Source organism: Crocuta crocuta, unplaced genomic scaffold, assembly GCF_008692635.1.
Source record: "Crocuta crocuta isolate KB4526 unplaced genomic scaffold, BGI_CrCroc_1.0 scaffold351, whole genome shotgun sequence".
NCBI lineage: Eukaryota > Metazoa > Chordata > Mammalia > Carnivora > Hyaenidae > Crocuta > Crocuta crocuta.
Window position 1 is genome coordinate 249,529 of NW_027530853.1, and position 17,417 is coordinate 266,945.

Consider the following 17,417-nt stretch of genomic DNA (forward strand, 5'->3'; position numbering starts at 1 on the left):
AAGCCTGATATGAGTCAAGGCACTCTCCAAGATAGAGATCCTCCACTCCACTGGGTAACTCAGAGATCCAGGCCACTTCCATCCTGGGCTCTACCACGTCAACACAAGGCTTTCAGGATTGCCTCAATAAGGGAAATGTTGCTGGAAGGTTATGTACTGGCAATGAAATACTTCAGTCTGGTAATGGCACTCATTACATCCACTCAGACTATTAACCAGAACTGGTCACGCAAGCCAAATCTAACTGCAAGGGAGGCTGGGAATTGTAGGGAGAAGCTATGGACTATTTAGTAAGCAATATTAACAAAACCACAGCTCCCTATAGTTGTTTTTTCACTCTGTCCTCAGTGCCAAATGTCCCGATCAATTGCAGGGTCCCCTTCAAGAAGGTGTGTGTCTGTGGTGGGGATGAAGGGTAAGGGAGAGGTCTGCCTTGTTCCCTGGGTCAGATTGTGGCGAAGGAGGTGGGGATCCCTGATTCCAGGCAGACCCAGATGGCTTTTAGGTGTTTCTCCCCGCACAGCTGTCAGCATCCAAACTTGCTGAAAAGCTCAACACACTGAAGCTTTGCTTGTCTTGGTGCTGGTGTCCAAACAAACTCTGCCTCAGCTCAAAGCTGCCACCATCAGTGCTTTGGCAGAAAGCTGACCTCTGACAAATGCCACTGAATTTTGCAATGGCCCCATTCCTTTCCTACTGGTTTTCTTCCCTCCTGGATCCATCGCCCTTGAATCGAGGGACTAAAGCAATTCCTCCCACTTTTTTTTTTTTTTCCTCTCTCTCCATTTGGTAGAGACTGAGTAGTGACTCAGGGGGGTGGCATGAGAGAAAGAAGGATTCTTACTCACTTTTCACTCATCGAGTAAACATTGCCCTAGGTTGTTTATGGGACACTAGGGTCACGGAGATGAAAAACAGAGCCTAATGAGGGTTGCAGACAAGAAAGCAGGTCATTGGGATACTAGGTGACAAAGACATGGACAAGCCAGAGGAGGTCATGACAAGCCTGGCTCGGGGTGGCCAGGGGTGGCTTTCTGAGAAAGAGCCCTGTGAGCTGGGTCTCAAAGGATGAGTAGGAGTTGACATTTGTCAGTAGGGGAAAGGGCAGAGGGAGTCTGGAGGAAAGGCATAGGAATACGGGCACAGGATCAGTCGGAGGAAGTGTGGAAGCAGGTGTGACAGGAGTGGAGAATGTCTGAAAGGATGCAAGAGACAGGAGAGAAATGGAAAGACTCTGTGTTATGACTCCATTGGACGCAAGGAAGAGAAACCCAGCATGAACTAGCCGATACTAAAAGAGGAAGTCGACTCAGGCAATCCTTGGAGACAAGAAGTATAGCAACGGGTCCCAAGGACAACCACATCCAGGGAGCCATCTGCACTCCTCCATCATTCATCTTTGCTTCTCTGCCTGGCAGCTCCTCTTCCTTCTCTTCCACTTCCTCCTCCTTTTAATTGTGGTAAGGTATACATTGCATAAAATCTACCATTTTTCCAATTTTTTAATGTTTATTTTTGAGAGAGAGCGAGCACAGGGGAGGGTAAGAGAGAGAGGGAGACAGAGGATCCAAAGGGGGCTCCAGGATGACAGCACAGAGCCCGATGAGGGGCTCATACTCTCAAACTGTGAGATCATGACCTGAGCCGAAGTCAGACACTTAATGGACTAAGCCACCCAGACTCCTCACATTTTTTTAAAACCAATTTTAAGTGTGCTGTTTAGTGACATTAAGTATATTCACATTGTTTGTGCCACTTTCGTTACCACGCATCTTCAGCACTTTTATCTCTCTCATTCTGAAACCCTGTACTTATTAAACAATAGCCCTCTCAACTCCCTACTGTGGGTTTTCAGTTGACTTTCCTCTCCAGGCTGGAACTGTGCCCAGCAGCAATCCCCAGCTCACGCCTTCTAGCTTCCTTACCAGAGAGATGAGAAATTCTCTTTCCTTTGTTCCAAATCCCCAGAATCCCACACGAGGATTCTGACTGACCAGGGTTGGTCACGTGCTCACTCACACGCTTGATCGTAGGGGATGGGATGCCATAATTGATAGTCCCCACGTGGACCATATGTTGGGCCAGGAGAGGAGCCATTCTTATTTTCAGAAGGAGGGAGGGGCCAAAAGTGACCAGGTGAAATGTGAAACATTCACCAGAGATAGGTTGGGGCCAGGTCACCAGAAGCCTCGAACACCAGGCTGAGGAGCTCAGCTTTTATTCCGTTAGGCAGTAGGCACTATGGGGCCATTTTGATCAAGAAGAGTGATATGTACAATGAAGTTGGTCTACAAAATCAGCTCTTTCTTTACTTGAGGCTCTATTTTGAGCCTTCTCTTGCCTTTAAAGGTTGCTCTGAAAGGTAATTTTAATCAGATGTCACCTGAATACTGACTGGGCTCCAGCTTCTTCCTCTGGCCTCAGAACTGACCTCTACCTCTTATGACCCCTACTTTTGACAGTCCGATCTGGGTCACCTTCTGTCTCCTGAGTTTCCTGGCCCTTCTTTCCCACCTGCTTCAGTGAATGGCCTCTCCATTCCCCCAGAAGTTCTCCTGCCCCTGATCTGTCCTCCAACCCCCTACCTCCAAGTCCAGTTTACCTCTAAAGTGTTTATAGAAACTCACTTGGCTTCAGGCCTCGTTATGTCTGTTGCCTGGGCTTTAGCCTCAGCTCCTCAATTGGACTCTTTTGTGAAGCTACCACTCATGTCAGTCCCTCTACAGTTCCCACCGCCAGCCTCATCTCCTTCCACGCCTCTTAGAATTGAACTTTTGGCCTTTTTAAAACATTTCCTAAGTAATCTCTACACCCAACGTGGGACTGAAACTCACAACCCAGAGACCAAGAGTCACATGCTTTACTGACTGAGCCAGCCAGGCACCCCTTAAAAATATGGGAGGCTTCATGAATTTTGTATGTCGTCCTTGTGCAAGGGGCCACGCTGATCTTCTCTGTGCCATTCCAATTTTAGTATATGTGCTGCCAAAGTGAGCACCACTCAGCCTTCTTGATGTTATCTAAACATGCCCAGAATTACCAAGTTGTGTTTCCTTTGCAGATGCTAGTCCGTTTGCCTCTTATGCCCTTCCTATCTCTCTTTACTTGGTGTAATAACATGCATACTGCCAGGCTCATTTCCATGGGTCACATGGGGGTCACAGCCCCCTTTTCTACAGTCAGCCCCACCACCCTCCCACCTTTGTGTCCCCAGGGCACAATGTAGATAACTCTAGTGTCACACCTATTACCAGGATGACCACATAATTTACTGTCTAAACCCAGGACACTTTTGAGAATGAATGGGAACACTATTTTTTTAAAATTTAATGTTTATTCATTTTTGAGACAGAGAGAGTGCATGCAAGCAGGGGCAGGGAGGAGCAGAGAGAAAGGGGAGCAGAGGATCGGAATCTGGCTCTGTGCTGACAGCAGAGAGCCTGACGCAGGGCTTGAACTCACAAACCACGAGATCATGACCTGAGCCGAAATCAGATGCTTAACCAACTGAGCCTCCCAGGAGCCCCAGCAATGCTATTTTTAAAAGATGTTTATTTATTTCTGAGAGAGAGAGAGAGCATGAGTAGGGGAGCGGCAGAGAGGGAAACACAGAATCTGAGGCCTCCAGGCTCTGAGCTGTCAGCATAGAGCCTGATGTGCGGCTCGAACTCACGAATCATGAGATCATGAACTGAGCTAAGTCAGCTCAGCCGAGCCACCCACGTGCCCCCAGGAATGCTATTATTAATTAATTGCCCTGGTTCAACAGGTATCAACTGGTCTCTTTTAGGCAAAGTAGGAAGTATAGTCACCTACCTACACCCAACATTGTTGTAAAACCTAGCACTTAGTGTTTTCATTTGTCTTGTTCATGTTTTTTAGATAGTATTGTCATACCCCATTTTTAAGATGAAAGGATGGAGCCTCAGAGAGAGAAGAGACTTGTGGTCACACAGCCAGAAGGAGACAAAGGTGGCCAGGGAAGCCAGACCATTAGCTTCCAAACCCTGGGCTCTTCTGATTCTAGAAGTCATTATATTACCACCACACCTGACCCCTCCAATACCAGAGTCTTATTGTCGTTTAGGTTGATCATGTGTGGTCCCCCGAGATGAAGGGGGAAGGTAGAAATGGTGTCTTATTACATCTTTTGCGCTGGCCTAGTACAGAGAAGGCTTCAGGCCACATATGTTACATAGATGACTTCTTGAGGAAAGAACTCTTTGTCTTAACCTTAAATTCTGCTGTCCTTTCCACAGCTACTACCTAGCAGAAGACTTGCCATGCATCTATTCATTTAATAAAAATTTATTAAGCACCTACTATGTGCTGGTACTGTGTTGGTGATACAGTGATGAGCAAAATGACAAGGTCCTTGTTCTCATGGAGCTTATTGTTCAAAAACAATCACACAAATAAACATATAGTGTAAACTGGGATACATCCTAAGGGCAAGTACTGGGTACTGAGGTTTAAGAAATACTTTGGAGGTAAATTGAATAGGTTCTGGTCATAGATTTGATTGAGGATAGCAAGATGGACATGGCTATCGGCTTCTTGCTTAAAACGGATGGAGAAACAAAGAAGGAGCAGTTCGGGAGGGGCTGTGGTCACTTTGGATGTGCGGGGCTTGAGGTATCTGTGGGATTTCTGTTTGGCTCTTCCCCACCTCCAGCCAGGTTAACTGACTCGCCCAAAGCTGCAACACTGTGGCAAGTAACACAAACCCCATTCAGCCAGTCTTCACGAAGCTGGCCTCCAGGCAGCACGGTAGGCAAAGGGGCAGATGAGAGAGAAGAGAGAAGACGGGATGGGAGAGAAGCAGCGACGGGATGTGTTCACCGAGACCATCATCAGACCTCCCAAGCTGCAGTGAGGATCCCGGCGAGAAGCCAGGCTACCTGGCAGCGGTTGACAGGACGGAGAGAGCTCGGCCCCCCGCCCTACCCGGCTCTGCGCTGGGCCAGCACATCCCCTGCGCGCCCGGACACGCGGGAGGGGCTGCTGCGTGCCTGGAAACCCGAGCGGCCGGGCAGGCTCGGCTGCGGGGCGGCCAATCCGGCAGCGCCTGGTGGCGGCGCCACGTGACCGGCCTCCTTCCCCACCCCCTTCTCGGGCCTTCCAGGGAAGACGGGCATCCCCGCCACCCCGCCGCCCCCGCCCCTCGCGTGCCGCAGTGGCGCGGGAGGCGGGGGCGGGGGGGACAGACGGGCGCGTTGGCAGCCGCGGCGCCTGCAGTGTTTTCCGTCAAGGTCAAGCGTACCGATTCCCGCGCAAGGCTGTCTCCAGAGTCCCTCCCTTGCCATCCTCCCAGCCATTCCCACCCGACCGCAGCGTCCCGAAGCCTCCTAGACCACGGCTTCAGCCTCTCGCTGGGCTTTCTGGGGGGCCATTCGGGGGGATGGGAGGGTTTCAGTCCATCCAGCCCGCGAGCTTCCCAGCCCCATTTTCTCAGATGCACACCCCACGCTGTGTCCCTGCTCTCAACCCCAAACTGGCTCTCAGGGCCCCGTGAGACAGCATTAAGGCTCTTCAGAACCAGGCCCCAGTTTAACCCTTTACAGTCCCCTCGCCCCCTTGCACCAGAGACCCAGTCCCTCCGGACGCCTTGTCCTTCCAGAAACAGTCACCGATTGCATACTTAAGTGACTACTGTTGCTGTATCTTCCGCCGAGGGTGCCCTTTGCGAACCTGGCAAATTCAAAGACCCAACTTGATTGTAATAACGCAGTGAAGGGTGGAAACCGGCGCCGAAATGCCCTTTGGCAAAGGTCACAGAGTTGAAAGCCTGCACGGATCAAGCAGGAGAAGTAAGGCCATTGGGCAACCTCACAAGAAAAACCTGTCTAAAGGGCAGAGACTCTGCTCTCCATTTAGGCCAACAGGCTGCTTGGGAGGAATGTGGGCCCTGTAATGACGGATATTATGCGTTTACAAGAAAAGCCACAAATCCAGAATTTCATGTGTAATCTCTGAAATTTTAAATGCTGATTCAATTTCTTAAGAACATCCTGTGGACCAGCTGCAGCTCATAGATCCTCAGCATGTGACCTTCTGTCCTAGAGAAGAGGATAGCTTTGGTTGGGAAAATACTTTGAAAAACCGTTGAAGGTGAAGGTTTGCTCTTGAAGCTCTGAGACGCAGCTGCTGTGAAGGCCACAAGAAAGTGGACTAGGATTTGAATTTTTTCCTAAAAGGACATTGGATGTTTGAAGCTACGGAGCACTCCAGAGAATCTACCAGAAACTGGAGGACTGGGTTTTGAAAATGGGGAAGGCAGGGCAGCAGCCAGCAGTAGCCAGGGTCACCCACCCACCAGCATCAACTACCAGGAATGATGGCAAACATTTTTTCCCATCCTGTGGGGGCAAAGAGAAGGTGTGTAGGGGTGGCGTGGGTGGCTGAGGATGGAGGAGGTAGGAGGGAGAGCCAACTCTCCCAACCTCTTCTTCACACAATGGGATAATGCCTGGAATGGAAATTGGAGAGCTTCTTAGGAAGAGGGAATTGGACACAATAGCCAAACTATGGCAGCTGTCCCAAGGCTGAGGGGCTGGGGACAACAGAAGAGGAAGCAGAAGAGAAGGCTGAGGCCATCTTGGGAACCAAGGTATTTTTAGTTCACCCTGAGGGTTTTTTTTTTTTAAACTGATGTGATCCTCTTCTCTGTCTCCCATCCCTGGAAACCTTCAAAAAAGCCTCCTATACTCACTGAGGCTGCCTAGATTGGGGTGTTGTGGAAATAGTGGAAAGGGCCAAGTTTTACATCTATTTTGGTACAGTGTTGACCAAAGACAGTTCTGGCTGAAGCAGGAGCTGGATCAGGAGAAATCAGATCTCCCAGGAATTTGCAGTAATCTTGGAAAGGGTTTTGCAGTGGGTGCTTGAGCTCATCTTGTGATGATCTCAAGGGGCCAGGCGGCCCCTCGCTGACATCAAGGTTGCAATAATGAAGAACCAGCTATAATCCACTGAGTTCTTCCGTGCATCAGACGCTGTGCCACACGTATACGTTATCTCGGTTATCCCTGCACTGACTGTGTGAGAGAGTCATACTCTCCTATATGAGACACTCATCATGCTCTCCATTTTACAGACGAAGAAATGAAGGCCCAGAGAAGTGAAGGGACTTGCCCAAAGCCACAGAGATTAAAAAAAAAAAAGTGGACTGGAGCTGCTCTCCAACCGATTGCCCCCAACAAGAGAAATTGTCATCTTGTCTGGGGTTTTCACACTGGGGCACACTGGTCATGCAGAGTTATAAGTGCTGTTTTGCCTGGCATGCCTGTCCTCTCCGCTCATCTGTGAGGGGGCAGGAGCCATGCTGCTAATTGAAGTGCCTGCCACACGGTGGGTACTGAGTACCTGTTAAATCAGTTCCTTTAAGGAAGGTCAGAAGCAGCGCCCTCAGGTCTCAGATCTCTGTGTCCTTGAGCAAGTCACACACCCTCTCTAGGCCTGAGTTCGTCTGTGGAATAGGAATTATTATACAGACCTCACAGGATTATTGGTGGATTTACGGGAGACCAAGTCATAGAATTTTCTGGAAATTGCCATACAACCGGCAGCTGCTGTTGCTGCTAATGAAGATGATGACGGTGGTGACCGAGGAAGGAGCAGGGAAGGAAACCAATATCTAGCACTGTATCAGCCCAGACGGGAAATTCTCAGGAGGAAATTCCCAGTGTGCAGTTTCCAAGACTACTGTGTCTTTGTACGTTCGTCATTGTTGGGAGACCTACTATGTGCCAATGCTTGATCTCATTTCAATAAAAACTCCGTTTTTCAGGGTGCTCTCAGCTGGGGCGGCTACCCAGAGGAAGAGGCCATCCCACCTGCAGGTACAGGGCAGGCATGACTCCAGGGAGCTACTTCTGGTGTGGCTCCCGGTGCTGGCAGTGGGTGGCACTGTGAATGTCTACTGGCCTGGCCACAGAATGTGTGCCATCAGGGCTCCTAGTGGACCCGAGGCTTTTGTGTAGCAGATGTACCAACCCTTCGTCACCACCTGTCACAGTACTGAGCCTGCAGCATCTACTGGACCGTCTACAGGACTGCCTACTGCCTCCACCAGGCTTTGCCGTGCCTGCTGCCCTGGCTGGAAGAGGCCCAGCAGTTGCCCCAGGGTCTGTGGAGCAGCCATATGCCAGCCACCAAGGCAGAACGGGGGGGACTGTGTCCAGCCAGGCTGCTGTCAACACCCCGCAGGATGGCAAGGCGACACCTGCCAGACAGACGTGGATGAATGCGGTGCTGAAAGGGGCACCTGTCCCCCATGGTGTGTCAACACCGTGGGTAGTTACTGGTGCCAGTGTTGCGAAGGGCACAGCCCATCAGCAGATGGTGTGCTCTGCTTGCCCAAGAGAGGGGCCCTCAGGGTAGCCCTGAACCCCACAACAGGACTGGACGGTGTGGTAGAGGAGGAGGTGGTGCAGCGTCTTTGGTCAAGGGTGCATGTGCTGGAGCGGAAGCTGTAGCTGTTGCTGGCCCCACTGTACAGCCTGGCCTCGAGGGCCCTGGGGCACAGGCTGCCTGACCCCGGCGGCTTCCTGGCTCACTCCTTCCAGCAGCTGGACCGCATCGACTCTCTAAGTGAGCAGACCTCCTTCCTAGAGGAGCAGCTGGGATCCTATTCCAACAAGAAGGAGCTGTGACAGGCCTGGCCCAGGTCCCCGGCTCTGGCTACTGAGAGCCCGTGCCCACTGTGCTGGCCAGCACTCCTGCACCCCCGCCCATGGACCCACGGCTGAGGGACCGTACGAAGGCCCTGCCGGGGAGTAGTTCTGATCTGTATCAGAGTAAAAGGATGGTTCAATGAGGGGGGAGGGGGAAGAACCCCTCTGTTTTATAAAGAACAGATACTCAATTATTTTCCTTTTACAAGTGAGAAAATGAGGTTAGAGAGAGGATGTGACGTCCCCAAAGGGAGCACAGCTGGAAAGTGGCAGAGGCAGGATTTGAACTTGGATCTGTGTGGCTCCAACACCTTGTTCTTTCTGTTTTCTATTCAGTCTTTCCTCTGTTCACCAGAACATCTCTCAAGCATCAGCTAAGTGCTATGCCTTCTGCAGGGGCAGGGGATATAGGTCAAGTTGGGAGGCAGACAACTTAGCAGACACCCACAATTCAGCATGATAACCTCCTACTGGGGGGTGCGGTGATAGAAGAGGGGCTGTTGCCTTAGACTTGCCTTTCTCTGGCCCATGGACCCCCGAGGCACGAACTTGCCAAGCGGTCTCCACGTCCCTCTACCCTAAAGTGAGGAGGAGACACACCTTCATCCCCTCTCTCTGGGTAGAAGGGATTGTTGCAGTGGGGACCAGACAGTAATCACACAGCCCTGTCCAAAAGAAATCCTCCCAACCAGCCTCTCTGTCTGTGTCTGTGTCTGTGTCTGTTACTGTCTGTCTCTCTCTCTCTCTTTCTCCCTAACACAAACACACTCCACAATGACAAGAGGTGGGTGATGGGTTAATGCGGGTGGAACCGGTTTCTCCATCCTTCTGGCATGCCCTGCCTGGGTGGTCCTTGGCATTTGTTGCCTCCGCTCTAAAGGCTAAAATGACAGGAAACTTGCATTTAACACCCGGTGATACATGCATTAAAAAGAAATCAGGAAGGAAAGTCACCCAACCACTGATACTGATTATCTCTGGGTAAAGTTACATGTAATCTCTATTTTCTTCTTTTTACTTATTTGCTTAAAATGTTTCTTTCTTTTCTTTCTTTTTTTTTTTTTACCATGGACTATTTTTTTTTGTTTTGTTTTGTTTTCTTTTGTTTTTTGTTTTTTTAAATATTTTTTTATTTATTTCCAGGAGAGAGAGAGACAGCGTGAGCAGGGGAGGGTCAGAGAGAGAGGGAGACACAGAATCTGAAACAGGCTCCAGGCTCTGAGCTGGCAGTCAGCACAGAGCCCGACGCGGGGCTCGAACCCACAAACCGCGAGATCATGACCTAAACGAAAGTCGGACGCTTAACCGACTAAGCCACCCAGGCACCCCACCATGGACTATTTTTGTAATCGGCAAAAAGAAAAAGAAAAATTATCCTCCATTTTAGCAATTATGTGTGGCCCCACAGGTGTGGGAGAGGGTCTATGAGAAGCAATCGGACAAGGGGTTTTGCCCCGAGCACAACCAGAGCTGAACAAGACAGCGAAGAGGGCAGCCGGGAGCAAGTGAGGGGTCGCTGAGGACTAAAAACCAGCTACAGTTCCTGAGACCTTGCTCTGAGCCTAGGTCCTTCCTGGCTCTTGGTGTGCGTGGCTCATTTAACCCTCAAAGCCAGATTAGGAGATAAGCTAGTATTTCACAGCGGAGGACACCAGGGATCCATTTTATAGGAAAAGAAACCAAGGCTCAGAGAGGCTCCATTCCTTGCCCAGGGACACACGACTAGAAAGTGATAGAGGCAGGATTTGAACCCAGATCTGTGTATTTTCACCTTCTGGAATTTGAAGCCATTCCAAGCCCTCCCAGTGGCATAGTGCTTTCATATTTCATGTTTCCAGCATTCCACACAAACACACACACACTCACATGTGCACACACATTCATGCTAATCCTGTGCAGAGAAGCAAGTGAGTTGAAGATCATTGTCCCATGTTCCATGTGAGAAAATTAAGGCCAGAGAACGGGCTTGCTCAGTGGAGTCAGCTGAGAAGTGGGTGCACTCCTAGAAACCAGGCCTCCTTCCTCTTTTATGGCAGTCCTCCTCCTCGTACCTTCTGCCAATTGCGGAGGCTTCCTTCTTGAAACAAATGACTCAAGGTAAATTGCTGACCGGACTTCCCCTTTCTCAAAACACAGGAAGCCTCTGTTGTTTGTAATTGTGGGAGAACAATTTCAGGTCAGTTACAAAGTGGGCGGGGCCACATAGAAGATTAGCTCCTGCAGGGGCGGGGCTCCCTGCTACCTGAGCTGCCAAGCGATGCCCGAGTTTTTCTTTAGCAGGGCTCATGTCAGTGTGTCTGCCAAAATTAGGTCTGAAGTCCCACCTCAAGAAGCTGACTGAACTATTATTTAGAAAGATGACCCCAGTGGGGGCCTAGGTGGCTCAGTCAGTAAGGTGTACGACCACGGCTCAGGGCATGATCTCATGGCCGGAGCGCCATATGGGACTCTCTGCTGTCAGCATGGAAACCCTCTTCATATCCTCTGCCCCTCCATCCCTCCCCGCTCTCTGTCTCAAAAATAAACAGTTAAAAAAAAAAGAAAAAAAGGAAAAGAAAAATGAACCCAGGAGGACAGGGGGCATTAATAATAATAATAATAATAATAATAATAACGGTGATGATGATGATAGCTCAGGTTCATGGTGCATTTGCCTTTGGACCAGGCACTCTAAGTAGTTGACACACGTGATTCTATAGCTTTGGAACAAACAAAATTCGATTCAAATCCCAGCCACGCTGCTTCCCAGCTGTGTGACCTCGGAGGCATTATTTACATTCATTCGACAAATATTTTTGAGCACCTACACTCACTACGCTATGTGCTACACACCATTCAGTGAACAGAACAAGGATCCCTGCTCTCGTGCTTCTATTCTACAAGGGGAAGCAGATAAACTGTAAACACGAAGTTTTGTTAGAAGGTTATAAGGGCTGAGTAGGGTAAGGATAAGGAGTGCAGATGGGTGTAGGGGTGGAGAGGGGATCCAGTGTTAAACAGTGGTGTCAGGGAAGCCTCACCAAGAGATGATATTTATGCAAAGCGTTAAGGAGGTGAGGGAGTTAGCCACGTAGATGACCGGGGACAATCTTTTCTAAACAGAAGCTATGGCCAATGCAAAAGCTCCAAGTGTGCCTGGTGGTTTCAAAGAGCAGCGTGAAGGCCAATGTGGCTGGAACAGAAGGAGCCAGGGAGAGAGTCCTCAGACCCCCCAATAATGACCCCGTCACTCTTTCTCATACCATGCTTTGTATGTCCTTCCATCTCTCTCTATTATTTTTTTTTAAATATTTTTATTTATTTCTAGGAGAGAGAGAGAGAGACAGCGTGAGCAGGGGAGGGTCAGAGAGAGAGGGAGATACAGACTCCGAAATAGGCTCCAGGCTCCGAGCTGGCAGTCAGCACAGAGCCCGACGCGGGGCTCGAACCCACGAACCGTGAGATCAGGACCTAAGCGAAAGTCGGACGCTTAACCAACTAAGCCACCCAGGCGCCCCCATCTCTCTCTATTATTAACGTTTATTTATTTTGAGAGAGAGAGAGAGAGCACAAGTAGGGGGCATGGGAGCGGCAGAGAGAGAGGGAGAGAGAGAATCTCAAGCAGGCTTCACACTGTCAGCGTGGAACCCGACACGGGGCTCGAACCCACAAACTGTGAGATCATGACCTGAGCTGAAACAAAGAGATGCTTAACCGACTGAGCCACCCAGGCGACCCCATCATCTCTTATCATAATTTGTGATTGTTTTATTTATTTGGGTGTTTGCCTACTTCTTGTGTGTTTCTTCACTAGCGCTAAGCTCCTTAATAAGCAGACATGTTAGTCTTGTTCAGTGCTCATCACAGAGAACATAGAGAGTGCTCAATTCTAGCTGAATTAATGAATTAAATCCACTCATCCATCCATCTAATCATATTTATGATAGAAGCTCCCCATCACATATAAGACTATTTCTCGGGGGTACCTCGTTCTGAGTTCCAGTTCAGAATATTAGGGCAGAGGTAGCAGTTAAGAGCATAGGCTCTGAAGCCGGGCTGCCTGGCCATTCCAGGTTTCACTCCTTACTTGCTGTGTGATCTCAGGCAAGTTAGGGAAGTCTCTCTGTGCCTCAGTTTCCAAACCTGGAAACTGGCATCGTAATAGTATCTCTCTCCAAGACTTGTAAGCATTCTAAGGAGTACCAGGTGTATAGTGCTTACATATGTGCTGGATATTGGTCTTTTCCTTTTTTGCCCCATACCAGATCCCCAAAGGAAAGTGAGAAGGGCGGGGGGGGGGGGGGGGNAGTTCCTTACTGTATAGCCACCCAGAGTGATTCTCTGGCCCTTTTCTGCTAGACAATCTAGAGTGGACTCTTGTTTATAATGGAGCAAGCGAACTGATACAGATATCAATATTGAGTACCTACTTCTGTGCCTGGTCCTTTACATTTCTTATTTCATTCGCTCCTTAGACAGACCTGAGAGGTAGTTATTAATAATCCTATTTTTCAGATGAGGCAACCAACTCAGAGAGGTGAAGTGACTTGACAAAGGTCGGGTAGCCCCAGTGAGTGGCAGAGCCAGGGCTGGCATGTGACTCCACACTGCTGTCTCTCCACATTGCTCTGGCACGATTTTCTCCTCCAGCACTTGCCGCTGTCTGTGAAGACAGCCCACAGCTCAGCTCTGCCTAGACAGAAGAAATGATGAGAGTCTGTCCCTAAGCCAGAAAGACAGACAGGTCTGGGCTGCCTGGGAGGAGCCCCAGGACCTGGACGGGGACTGATGTTTCTTGCCTGGGTCTGTACTTCAACAGGAGAAGCCGTCCTCTCCATTGCCCTGAAACACAGAAGCATTTTCTCGCTGAGGTCTGAGCCCAACTGTCACTGGGTGGCCTGATTCCCATGGAAATGTGGAGATGGAAAACATCTGGGAGTGCTGCAGATGCCAGGCAACAACCAGCCACTCACTCACTTCGACAGAGTCAAGGAGGTCGTGTTGACGCTGTCAGAGATTCTTGGATCTGATGCCTGGAGGCCTTGATTCTGGTTCTGATTTGCAGTGTGACATCGGGTAAGTCCCTGCCCCTTTCTGGGACCCAGTTTCCCATCCCTTGTTTAAAGAGGGGTCATACTGTGTCAGCCACAATATGAGTAGACACTAGATAGTTGGGATCGGTGACGGCAGGGCAGGGCCAGAGCCTCAGGGGCCGCGGTCACGGGTGAGAGCAGACAGTATTCTCCTTCTGTCTGTCCTGTGCTAGCCTGCCTTGGCCCTGGGTGCCAGCTGAGGGCAAGGGACGTTTCCTCCCCCCACCTCCCCAGCCCCCGCCAAGCTAATTCAGGCCAGCCAGACTCTACCTCAGCCTCACTCTCCCAGCTCAGTCTGGGAACCATCTTTGGAATCCCAAGTTAGGCAGATTCAGTGCAGCTACCGCCTACCCGGAGTAGGGAGTTTCCTCTGTTCCTGCCAAAATGAAGCTACCCAGCTCTGGGAGTTTCCCTGAACATCCATCAGAGGACCTTCTGATGCTGTTTGCAGAGATTGCATGGATGGTAACCCCTGAGGCTGGTGTGTTCTGTAGCAATCAGCAGAGTCAACACGTTCCATTTTACAACCAGTACAAAAAATGACAGCAGTTGCCAAGCCCAGCAACATATGCTTTATGTCCGTGATCTCATTTAATCCTCATACAGTCCAGAGGGATGGGAACAAAGGCCCGTGTTTTACAGATGAAGAAATGGGGCTTCAGAGAGGTGAAATGACTTGCCCACGGTCCCAGTAAGTGACGGAGTCAGGACTCATACTCAGAGCTAGTGCCATGGTCTGGGGTTTCGAACCACAGTCCCAGAGGGGGCTGTGTCAGAGCTGGAAGGGCTCAACCTACCCCAAGCCCCATTTTACAGGTGGGCAAATCAAGGCCCCCAGAGAAGCCATTGGCCCAAGGTCACATAGCAAGCCAATGTGAGAGCAGATTCTAGGACCAGTTTTGCCAAAGTCTCACCTCACCATTCCAGGAAATGGCAAGTGCCTCAGGCATAAACAAGAAATTCCACCTTAAGGAATCCCCAACATTTCCTGGGAAGTAGAACAGTGCCTAGGGTTTGAAGACCAGGATACCCTGACATCTCAGGATTAGGGCTGAGAGTCCTAGCATCCCTCTAGGCAGCAAGGCGGCTGGCGGTGTCACTCTTTGGGGCCAAAGTGTAATTTTGAATGCTATGCCCTTTCCACCTGAGGGCTGACTTTATAGAGGTAAACTTCCTTTGGAGATAGCCCTCACCAAGTGAGAGAGTATTGAATTTCTGGCTCCTTCTTTCACTCCTAGCCTAGACCAGAAACCCCGTGAGGATCTGTCTGGGTCCATCTCTCTGTACCCATATCCAGCACCATGCTGGACACAGAGCAGGTAGGCAGGAAGTGGCTCAAGGGGATGAATCACATTTGCTCACTTGTGGAAATAAGCCCAGCAGTGTGGTCTGTGTGGGTCTAGGTGACGAGAGGCGCTCCCCAAGACTGGAAGCCACTTAAACATCGATTTGCACTCACTCCCCTGCATTCATAAGGCCAGAAGCAGTGTGAGTGTGCATGGGTGTGTATTTGTGCAGACCCTTATGTGAAAAGCAGAGGCAATTACATTTGAATCAACTTCCTATTGCTTCGGTCACAAATTACCATAAATTTAGTGGCTTAAAACAATGACAGTTTTATTGTCTTACGTGGAGGTAAGAACTCAAAGCAGGTCGCACAGGGTCTATAATCAAGGTGATGGCAGAGCTTCGCATTTCTTCTGGAGACTCTTGGGAAGAATCTGTGTCTTCGCCTTTTTAGCTTCTAGAGCTGCATTCCTGGGCTGTGGCCCTTCCTCCATCAGCAAAGCCAGCGGCACGGTACCTTCAGACCTCTCTGTGCTTCTGTCTTCACACATTGCCTTCTCTCTCACAAGGACCCTGTGATTACAACAGCCCCTCCCTAATAATCCAGGGTGGTCTCCCCATTCTTAAGATCCTTAATTTAACCACATCTGCAAAATCACTTTTGCCATGTAAGGTCATGTTCACAGGTTCTGGGGGTTAGGATCTGATATCTTTGGTTGGCCGTTACTCAGCCTAACTCGGGCAGTTGAGCAAGACATTGAGTACACATTGGGTGAATTGCATCATAAGAAAGGGAAGAATACTGCGCTAGCGGAGAGCATGAGATCCCAGAGCTGCAAGAACTGAGAAAACCTGGGCATAGTATAAACCAAAGCCCCTCCAGTGAGGCATTACCCCCACCTCCCCCAAGGCATTGCTGTTGTTCTGTCCCTGGAATACTGGTGACTCCTGCCCCAGCCTCGTCTCATCACCATTTTTGTTCTTATTTTATACCATGAATAGACAGCTTATAAATCTGTTACCAAAAGACAGAATCTTGATTTCTAGTGATCAATTAATTGAGCAGAAGAACTGTTTCAGTTAAGCATGAACTTATCTGGAATCTGGAACCTGGATTCAAACCTAGGCTCTGCCACTTACTAGCTGTAAACAATAATTTTAGGGGTTCCCTGGGTGGCTCAGTGGGTTGAGTGTCCAACTTCGGCTCAGGTCAGGATCTCGCAGGTCATGGGTTCGAGCCCCACATTGGCCTCTGTGCTGACAGCTCAGAGCCTTGAACCTGTTTTGGACTCTGTGTCTCCCTCTCTCTCTGCCCTTCTCCCACTCGTACTCTGTGTCTCAAAAAATAAATAAATAACCATAACCCCCCTCCAACCCCCCAGTAATTTTACTTCTGGGAGAAGACTCAGATGATGTATATTGTTTTGCTTGTTTTTTGATCTGTAAAATGGGGATAATAACAGAACCTCCACTGTAAGGTAGTTGTGACAAATAAATAAGATAATGTATAATGTAATGTGGTTTTCAAAGTGTGGTTCCCAGACCAGCTCCATAAATATTGCCCACCCCTGGTGTATTGAATCAGAGACTCTTCAGATGGGGTGTGGCAATCTATGTTGCAACAATCCTTCCAGAGAATTCTAGTGTAGCTCAAGCTTGAAAGTCATTTGTGTATATGTCTTCATGCCTTGCCTATATATATGGCTATATGTAATTACATTATGTATCGTATGACATACCATATGTTATGTATACATTTAATGTGATTAATATGCTATATATTGTATTACATATAATATGCTAGGAGGAGGGAGCCTGGCACACAAGAAGTACCCAACAAATGGTTCTCATAATTGTTTTTTTAATGTTTATTTATTTTTGAAAGAGACAGCATGAGTGGCACAGGGGCAGAGAGAGGGAGACACAGAATCCGAAGCAGGCTCCAGGCTCTGAGCGGTCAGCACAGAGCCCCACGCAGGGCTCAAACCCATGAACGGTGAGATCATGACCTGAGCCGAGGTCAGCAGCTTAACTGACTGAGCCACCCAGGTGCCCGGTTCTCGTTATTACTATCACCAGTGCTTACTCTTGATAGTTCCAGCACATTCCCTCTGAGATGTTGAGTTGGGCGTGTATCTCTCCCCTTCATATCCTACAAACACTGTCCATGTTAGGGAGGTCTCCTGATGCAACCTCTCACCCTCACAGCTGCCCTACCATGAGGTGGTCTTCCTGCCTGTCCTTGCTCGCTATTTCTCCAGACAGGTTAAGCCACCTGGTCAAGCCCTTCCCATACCTGCATGCCCACTGTGCATGTGCGGTAGAGACCTTCCCCCAGGGGACTCTTCTCCAAGGTTCCCCTCAGCTGTGCTCGGGCTCTCTA

The 17,417-nt window shown here is 49.5% G+C and overlaps 1 non-coding gene and 1 pseudogene across 1 annotated transcript; one reads left to right on the top strand and one right to left on the bottom strand.

Annotated features, from left to right (window-relative positions):
• Window positions 1–2,889: 2,889 nt before the first annotated feature.
• Window positions 2,890–2,998, bottom strand: LOC144235890 (U6 spliceosomal RNA). The gene has a single exon (XR_013336345.1). It is a non-coding gene; the product is annotated as a U6 spliceosomal RNA (small nuclear RNA).
• A 1,812-nt stretch (window positions 2,999–4,810) lies between these two features.
• On the top strand, window positions 4,811–8,654 carry LOC144235862 (epidermal growth factor-like protein 7 pseudogene; annotated as a pseudogene).
• The last annotated feature ends 8,763 nt before the right edge of the window (window positions 8,655–17,417 follow it).